Source organism: Macaca nemestrina, chromosome 7 (genome assembly GCF_043159975.1).
Source record: "Macaca nemestrina isolate mMacNem1 chromosome 7, mMacNem.hap1, whole genome shotgun sequence".
In the NCBI taxonomy this organism is placed as follows: domain Eukaryota; kingdom Metazoa; phylum Chordata; class Mammalia; order Primates; family Cercopithecidae; genus Macaca; species Macaca nemestrina.
Genome location: NC_092131.1, coordinates 145,860,190 through 145,868,712, shown reverse-complemented (window position 1 = coordinate 145,868,712; position 8,523 = coordinate 145,860,190). Strand labels below are relative to the sequence as shown.

General features: G+C 38.2%; 1 long non-coding RNA gene across 1 annotated transcript; it reads right to left on the bottom strand.

The window, feature by feature from the left end:
• Positions 1-795: 795 nt before the first annotated feature.
• Positions 796-8,103, bottom strand: LOC139355419 (uncharacterized). The gene is made up of 2 exons (XR_011606039.1): positions 7,729-8,103; positions 796-2,816 (listed from the first exon to the last, which is right to left on the bottom strand). It is a non-coding gene; the product is annotated as an uncharacterized lncRNA (long non-coding RNA).
• Positions 8,104-8,523: the final 420 nt, after the last annotated feature.

Below are 8,523 nucleotides of genomic sequence, written 5' to 3'. Positions count from 1 at the left end.
GAAGATTTCAAATCAAGAAGCTGGTGAGTTCAATTATTCTACTTTTTTTTCTTTTTCTCTTTTTTTTTTTTGTTTTGAGTTGCTCTCCTAGGTTGAAAGAAGCAAGTTAAGCTCAGTGTAATTCCTCTTTGGTAGATTAGAATATTGAACGTAGATGTTAATCCATAGGTCTAGGAAGAATTCCATAGAAGATTAGAAGCTGTTGAAATAAGAATTTTTTGATCCCTGTTGGGTTATGTGATTAAGCTAAAACAACAACAACAAAAGAAATACAACAAACAAAAGAGGAAGATAGATTATATCATAGAAAAAATGTTTAGAAAAAATACTGTAGAAATTATATAAAGAGAACAGGAAATGGCAACTGGCCAAGCATTATGCTGACTTGGAATGTACCTACCAAGTGCTGCATATTGCATGTCATGGGATAGAGGTAAAATTGAGAAGGAAATGAAATAATAAGCTAATGAAGTAAAAACTAATATCTTAAAAAATAGGGCATCTCTTATGTCCTGGTAAGATATACAAATATATGATATATAAAAACAAATGCTTTTTTGTGTCATTTTGAATAAATTTTTACCATAAGCATCTTTTATCTATTACCCAACAACAAACTTGAAAATATATGCCTTGAAATTGAAAATCTATAGAATTTGACAATAACAGCAAATATTCTTCTAACAATAAGTACTTCACACTCTACCCAGGTGGCTTAGTTTTCTACAAAATTTCTTGTTGGGGTCCATGCCGGGGGTGGTGGAGAATGAAAGAACACACAAAAGACAAAGACACACAGAGAACATGGCGGCCGCGCTCAGAGCCTCCGCCTCACTTTATTTATACTCCATAAACCCCACGTCAGCAGAAAGAATGCAATGCAAAACAAACTTTCTTTTCCCAGATGTAACCTTCTACTCAGTTCTTTGTTTCTATGCTTTTCCTTATCTGCCCGCCTTCTTGGCGCCTATGGGAGTACATTAAAAGTTCAATTGGAGATACTGTCCTTGAGCCCTATCTATTCTCAGCATACTGTTTTCAAAGGCCCCTGCATTTCTCCCTTTTTGTTTTTGTTTTGCCTCAATCCTAAAAAGGTAGCCCATATTTGTTCCTGTGTTTTCTTTTGTTTTTGGAGGCGACGGAGGGAGCATCAAATCACCAAAAGAAGTAGACTCAATCCAAGTGCCCAAAGCAATATACTTCCAGAGATTGTAGAAATCCATGTCTTCATCTGGGTCCATGGGTTAAAGGCAGCAAGGCGCTGACCCAGCTCCTGAAGGGTTACAGTTCCGGACAACACATGTAATTGTTGTCGAAATGCTTCAGAAATGTTCTGAGTGAGCTCTTGGATGTCCAAACTAATATTTTTATGGCCTATTAATAATTTTTGGATTACGGTCCAATTTTGAGAGATGTTAAAAAGCACAGGCGTTACACAAAATTGGAGTTCCAATCACATTGTAATGTTATCTGAGTACTGAGGACAGTGAGCTGATCTCCAAGCCATGTCAAGGCTTGTTCCGTGTTGTCCAATCTTTCAGCAAGTTGAGAATCAATGTTTCGTTGTTGAAGCCATAACCGGTGAGATTGCTCGTGCCATTGCTGCACAAATTCAGCATTTTGTATGCTTTGATGAAGAGCGAGCCCTGCTACGACCGCAGTGGAGATGATGGCGACAAGGCTCATCACTGAGGCAATTATAAGTCCAAGGGCACAGAGGGTTCACTGGAGAGAAGTCCAAATATAAGTCTCAAGAGGTGATGCCCCCCACGGTCGCGTAAGGTTAACAGGTAGCCAAATTTCCCTACGAGCCCTGAGGTTATAAATATCCTCAGTAAAGTTGTGCCACCAGGAATGATTGAGGCAAGACAAAAATGTACACGTATCTGTACAATTAACAATCCCCGTATCATTATCCCATGTCAAATTCCCTGCTAATAATAGGTAGGGCTTACGGACACAAGCAATAATATATCAGGAGGTATTTTGATATAACTGAATATGAATGGAGTTATTCGGGTTAGAAAGATTAAGGGGCATATTCCCCACAAAAGTGCTAATGGCATCGCCTGCAACTAACAACTTCCAAAAATAACTCTGTACTTCAGGCCTCCTTCACGCCATACCAAGGTTTCATTACTGTTAGCAGCAATACTTTTATTTACCCAGTGTCATTTCAAAGGTATGTGACTAAATTTTGTTTGAAAATCACCGTGCACACTTCAATCAGTTATTTGCATCCCATTGTATTCTAATAAAATCCGGGGTTTAGTTCCCCGACATTGTTGTCACTCCAGCACCTCAATATTAGGAGAAACCTCTAGAATAGGACAAAAAAGTAAAGAACTAGGAATAGTTTCATTACTATATACAGTATGATTATATTAAAAACTTCTAGTTACAATAATAACAGTATTAGCAGCCACATGACTATGATTATAACGAACAGCCCAAGCTTCATGCGATTTTCGGAGACAATGAGGACTATTTCCCATATATATTGGAAGTCCTTCCACTCCAAATTGGTATGTGCTGATTATAATTGCTGTTTCCCGTTCTATGTTGTCCTTGTCCATATAGGGGGACGGCATCCAAGTAATGTTATGGGTGAAAACCTTAATTTCCGCCGCCTCCCAGGCGACTCCCTGATACAAGGGCGGAAAGGGAATATAAGTCCAATATTCATACAAAGCCTCACTAAGAGAAATAAGTCCCCCGCCGAGGCACATCTAACAAAGGAAGAAATGCATGCTGAATCCAGTTTTCTTTTCAACAGGGTTTCAATCATCTTGTAGGAAACCACTCAGGTCTGCTCCCTGTAAGGACAAGAGCATAGCCCCATCCCTGTTTTAGAACTTGCCCTTGAACATACTTACCTTCTTCATTAGGATACCAAACCTTTAAACTGTCAGCGGGGACTATCACCGAGGGAGTTGAGGAAAGATGGGTTACGACAGCAGAGTCTTGCAATTGTCTCCATTGATTCAAAAAAATTAAGGTAAAAAGAACCTTCAAAATCTGGTTTCAAAATCTGGTTTCTGGGGGGCTCATTTCCCCCTTTTTGTTTTGTTTTAATAGTTAAGTTTTTAAAGTTAAATTTGCACGCTCAATGATGGCTTGACCTTGACTGTTGCCCGGGATACCGGTGATATGTTGAATATTGTATTGCTGTAAGAAAACTTGTAATTTATGAGAGACATAAGCAGGGGCATTATCAGTTTTAAGTATAAGAGGAATGCCCATGACGGCGAAACAAACTAAGAGATGAGTAATAACAGAAATGAGAAAAGGTATTAATGGTATGATGAACATTTTAATCGTCCAAAAGAAGGGACATCTCGTGGATTAACCCCAGGATGGAAGGATGGAATGCTCAAAGGAGCACAGGAAGGACAAGCTCGAATAAGAGAACGAGCTTGTTTATGAGTTAAATGAAACCATCGTTGAAGGCCAGAACTATTAGTGTGATGTAGAGTATATTTTTGTTCTGCAGCATGTAGGTGGCCAATTAAAAGCAAATCAATCTGAGTATTACCATGAACTAATGGTCCAGAAAGTTGAGAATGAGAACGAAGATGAGTGATGAATAAAGGAGCTCGACGTTGGCTCAAAGTAAAGGATAAAAAAGAAAAGAATTTCTGAAGAGAAGAAATAGCACAAAGAGGTAAAGTGGCCTGAGAAATATAAGAAGTAACATAAACGGCGTATTGAGAATCACTAACAATGTTACAACCAGTAGTAGGGAAATCAAGTAAGACCATGAGAATAGCAAACAATTCTCCCTATTGCACCGAGGGATAAGGATAAACTGTAACTCAAGATTGATGAAGCTTCTTGCCAAGAATCAGAAGTTGCAAGAAGATAAGTGATCTGACTATGAGTGAATTGAGAGATAATTAAGGAAGGATCTCCTCCCCAAAGTTGTCCACAGTGATGCTGTCCTTTGATGATCAGTTCAGCTAAATGATCGATATAAGTAGCCAAGCATTTAGATATTTTATTGGACAAAAAGATCCATTTTAGTGGTCGATTAGTTTGATGAATCATTCCTGTGGGAGAAGGTAAAGTATGAAATAAACAAAAGGAAGGGCCTTTTGAAGTTGCTCTTCAACAAGCTGGAGTTCCTGTAAAGCCAAAGGAGTTAAATGGCGTGAGTTGTCCAAGTGACTGTCTCCTTCTAGAATAGAAAAAAGATGTTATAACTGATATGTTGGTATTCCTAAAACAGGACGCATCCAATTAATGTCTCCTAGAAACTTTTGAAAATCATTTAATGTTTTTAAATGATCACATCGAATTTGAATTTTTTGGGGTCGAATATTTTGTGCCCCCAAGATATAACCTAAATATTGAATAAGAAAATCCAGTTAAATTTTTTCTGTGGCAATATTAAGTGAGTAGAAAGAAAGCTGAGTTTGTAATGATACAAAAGCATCTTGCTGCTTTTCTCTGGTTTTAACTTTGTGGGATAAGGGCAGGATTAGGAAGACCAGGCTGTAAACTTTCCCTAGGTTTAATGTAAACATTTATAGTTTTAAGACAAGACAAAGACGGGAATTCCATGCAGAAATACATGGCTTTATATTCCTCTCGGCCATTTGTTTTTTGACTTACTCTTTTAGAGTCCTAAGTATTTCTTTAAATAATGGTCACTGTTTCACCTAAATAGGAGTGGTGGCTATGAGTTTAAAGGATTGTAGCCCATTTTGAACATCATATTTTTGGGAGCTGAGGAAATATGAGGAATGTTTAAAAAAGCAGCAAATTGTTGTAAAAGATCTTGTTCCCAAAAATTAATATTGATAGGAACAATATAAAAATAAAAAAAAACACTTGACCTTGTTGACCTTTAGGACCGACACAGGTTAAAGGTTCTACGTCTTGATAAATCACAGAAGCAGCACCCAAGCCAGTGAGTATAACTGAAACTTGTCTTTTTTCCCATTGTATAGGCCACTAATTTAAACAAATAATAGACATATTCACCCCCATATCAATTAACCTTTTAAAAACTATTCCATTAATATGCAATGAACATAAGGGCTTTTGATTAGAAACTAAAGTTTCCCAAAAAACAGTTTTTTCTGTGCTACCAAATCCTCCCTATTGAGAATACGTTCCCCTGCCTCTAGGCGTATAAATTGTGAAACTTGTACCATAATAAGAATTTTATTAGTAACATCAAGATCAATGATTTCTGGAATCATCATTAACTTCCGTATAGCACTGTTGTTTTGACCTAACAAAAGTCCTACATGTCCTTTTGGCAAAGGGTCACACACTCTAATAGCTAATTTATATACTCCTCTATTAGGAGACAAAGTATAAGGCTGAGTAATAGCTAAGTCAGCAGCGGCGCTCTGCTTAGTTGCCGCATAAAGCTGAGAAACTGGGGTAAGGTGTGGGATCCTTAAGGAGGACTTGAATTTATTCCTTAATGTTGTAGGCCATTGCTCACTGAATATTGTAGTAGACTTGTATTGTAATTGTTGGGGCCCCAAGCCTGTGGGCCCCGACTCCCGTTTCCCAGGAGAGGAGACAGTAAATTTCCACTTTTATCAGTTTTGGAACGACATTTATTTGTCCAATGTCGACCTTTACCACAATATTTGTACACCTCTGAAGGCAGCTTTCTGCCTTGAGGGATAAAAGTGTTCAATTTTTATGACATTCTTTTTTGAAATGTCTAGGTTTACCACACTGAAAGCAAACACCTTGTTTGTTATTTCCTTTTAAGGCTTTAGACAAAGCTCCAGCAAATAATTGAGCATGATAAATAGCCCCTCCAACACTAACACAAGTTTTAATATATTTATCTAAATTGGCCCCATTGGCCTTTAATGATTTTAACAATATTTAACAGTCAGCATAAGCATTTTTAAAAGACAATGTTTGTAACAAAATTTTTGAAGCAAGGCCAGCACCCACAATTTTGAAGACAGCATCCTGAAGACGGGCTACGAAATATAGATATGGTTCATTTGTGCCCTATAAAATCTTCACAGAGGAAAGGGAACATTTTCCTGTTATCTCTACCTTATTTCAGGCCCTTAAAAACAAAGTCTTGATTTGAGTAAGGACAACATCATCTAGACCAGCCTGAGCATTAAGAGTAGCATATTGGCCCGTGCCTGTGAGTTGTTCCTCAGTGGGTCCAGGGGGATCACACATAATATTTTTCCTAGCCTATACATGTGCCTTGTTCATTTACCAGCTGTGCAATTGTAACCACTGAGAATGATCAAGAAAAGCCTTCGCCAAAGTCTTCCAGTCTATAGGAATTATCAAATTTTCTGATGAAAAATATCAAGAAGACCAAGGATAAAAGGAGATTGAGGTCCATAGTTAGAAATGGCAGCTTTCATTTCTTTTTAAAAATTTAATTTGTAAGGCATTAAATTGGACATTATTGCCACCATTTGAAAACTGAGCATTAGGAGCAAAAGAAGCACAAATAATTGGAAACAGATCCAGCTCCTTAAATTTTTTTTTAATTAAAAGTATATATAATATATAATAATACTCATATCCCCAAATATAAAGAATCCCAACATATTAATAGGAAAAGGTAAATAACCCAACCAAAAGTAGCAGAACAAAGAAATGACAATAAACCTATATGTCTAACATCATTACTCACTAGGAAATATGTATATTAATACCAAATTGAGAATCATTACATACACAATACAATGGTTAAAATTTAAAAACACAGAAAATATCAAGAGGTAGTTAATGTGTTAAGCAACTCGAATACTCAACTTCTGTTTGGAGTGTAAATTGGTGGAACCTATGCACCCCTATAACATAACAATTTCCTAGCTGGGGTTATTAATACTATATTAATATTAATAGTTAATATTAATGTGCTTATTTATTAACTATTGAAATACTCATAATATTTTAACAAACAACAAGATATACATATACACTGGTTTTGACATATTAAACAGGTGTTTAGTATAAATTTAAAGTATGTCTGATGTGAACAGGGCTTCAACTTTGCCAAAGAAAGGTAAAGATAAGGAAGCCGGGGGGTTGGAGGCACTGGAAAATCCTCTTTTAACAGGGCAGAAGGAAAAGAAACAGGGAAAGCTCGCAAAGGTGAATTAGAAGAATATATCTGTAATATTTGTTGAAGCATTTCCATAATACTCTGCATGTCAGAATTTCCCTTAGAAGAAGGAAGAGCTGGCTTTTTCTCTTCTCCCCGTTTTGCTACCCCCCCATCCTCTGTTATCCTGGCACAAATGGGCTCCATTTCAGATTTATTTATTTATTTATTTATTTATTTATTTATTTTTCCAAATCCTCAGATACCTTTCCTCCTGTGGCTACATTACCACACTCTGAATCAGTCTCAAGTAACTCTAATGTCTGAGTGATAGAGTCACACAAGGTCCACAATTTTAGAGGCATAATATCCCCTAATTGGAGAGCTCTAAGCAGAGTTTTTACTACCTGTAACCATTCTCTGCGATTCAGCTGCACTTTAGTCTGATACTGAAACCAGTAACAATGTTGTTCAACATGGGCAAACAATCACTTCAAAGTCTTTTTCTTTCACTTCTACTCCTATAGACAGCAATAGTCCTTGAAACAGCCGTAAATATTCTGAGGCCAGAGAGATGGAATTCCCCATAATGAAAGCTTAAGAAGGTTCCCCTTAACAATATCTGGGCCTTACTCGCCCCTAGGGGGTTCCCCTTCTTGTTCTCCCCTACTCACCCGTGCTGACCCTGCTCGCTGCGCCACTTGTTGGGGTCTGTGCCGGGGGTGGTGGAGAATGAAAGAACACACAAAAGACAAAGACACACAGAGAACATGGCGGCCGCGCTCAGAGCCTCCGCCTCACTTTATTTATACTCCATAAACCCCACGTCAGCAGAAAGAATGCAATGCAAAACACACTTTCTTTTCCCAGATGTAACCTTCTACTCAGTTCTTTGTTTCTATGCTCTTCCTTATCTGCCCGCCTTCTTGGCGCCTACGGGAGTTCATTAAAAGTTCAATTGGAGATACTGTCCTTGAGCCCTATCTATTCTCAGCATACTGTTTTCAAAGGCCCCTGCAATTTCTTTTGGTTTTTTCTCCACTCTGTTGACCAGGCTAGAGTGCAGTGGTGCGATCTCAGCTCACTGCAACCTCTGCCTCCCTGGTTCAAGCGATTCTCCTGCCTCAGCCTCCTGAATAGCTGGGATTACACATGTGAACCACCACGCCCGGCTAAGTTTTGTAGTTTTAGTAGAGACAGAGTTTTACCATGTTGGCCAGAATGGTCTCAAACGCCTGACATCAGGCAATCCACCCGTCTTGGCCTCCCGCAGTGCTGGGATACAAGGCGTGAGCCACCGTGCCTGGCCACTACAAAATTTCTAAATTAAAAGACAGCATTTGGTAATGTCTTATCTTCTCCAACTAGACTGTACCTGTCCTGAGGCCAACTACTGTGCCGTAGTTCTTTATGTCTATCACAGGCTCTAGGGAAACATTTTGCACATAGTAGGCACTTTTTAAAAAATG